The sequence below is a fragment of the Fukomys damarensis genome, unplaced genomic scaffold, assembly GCF_012274545.1.
Source record: "Fukomys damarensis isolate Sample0158 unplaced genomic scaffold, DMR_v1.0_HiC HiC_scaffold_13, whole genome shotgun sequence".
Classification (NCBI taxonomy): domain Eukaryota; kingdom Metazoa; phylum Chordata; class Mammalia; order Rodentia; family Bathyergidae; genus Fukomys; species Fukomys damarensis.
This window is the reverse complement of record NW_022900925.1, coordinates 36,890,440-36,891,279: the sequence shown is the minus strand read 5'-3', so window position 1 is coordinate 36,891,279 and position 840 is coordinate 36,890,440.

Genomic DNA, 840 nt, shown 5'->3' with positions numbered 1-840 from the left:
CGGCCTGTGCCCGCCCCTCCCGGCCTCCGTGGGTGTCACGGGGCTCTGGGGGTGCAGAGAGTGGCCCAGCTGCCAGGCTGGCAGGGCCATCTGCTGCAGGAGCTGCCAGGACCCCTGACCCCACCCCAGCCCGGTCAAACGCTGAGGTTGAGGGGAATGAGCCGGGGCTGCTCCAGAAAACCAGGGCACAGGGCCCCCCAGCCGAGGCAGGATTCGGAAGGGCCAGAGAGGTGGGGCAGGGTGCCGGTCCCAGCAGATGTCGCCCTAGGGTGCAGTCCCGGTCCACAGCTGCAGGCCAGAGCAGGGGGAAGAGGAGAAGGAAGGAGGAAGTGCAGCCCCGTCAAAGAGGAACCTCGCACCCCAACCCTGGCTGGGGGACCTCGGAGTCCGCGTTGGGAAAATGGCCTGGGCTGGGCGGTGGCTCTGCGCTTGCTACCACCACCCACTTCCCGGGGTCCCCGCTGAGCCCGCCTTCTCCCTGTGACCGGGGTGTCCCCGGGAAGAGGACTCCGGCCTTCACTGGAGAATTCAGAGTTGGCAAAGGGGCCGAGAGAGTGGGGGACACGGCCAGCCAGGGAAGCCACGAATCTGGGCCTTGTCCGCACCCCACCCCAGGGGACTTCAGCCGCCTCCACTTAAAACAGTTTGTCATCCCCGAATTAAGTGATTCCAACAAGGGTTTAATTTCAGTTTAATGGCTCTGTTTTTATGTGTAATTAAACACCACTGCATGGTGAAAATATGTTGTTTGCACTTGAGAGGCGCTAAGGCCCGGAAGCCCGTCCCACCGCCGCTCGGGCTCCACCCCGGCCCCAGCCCCGGGGCCCCTCAGACACGGGG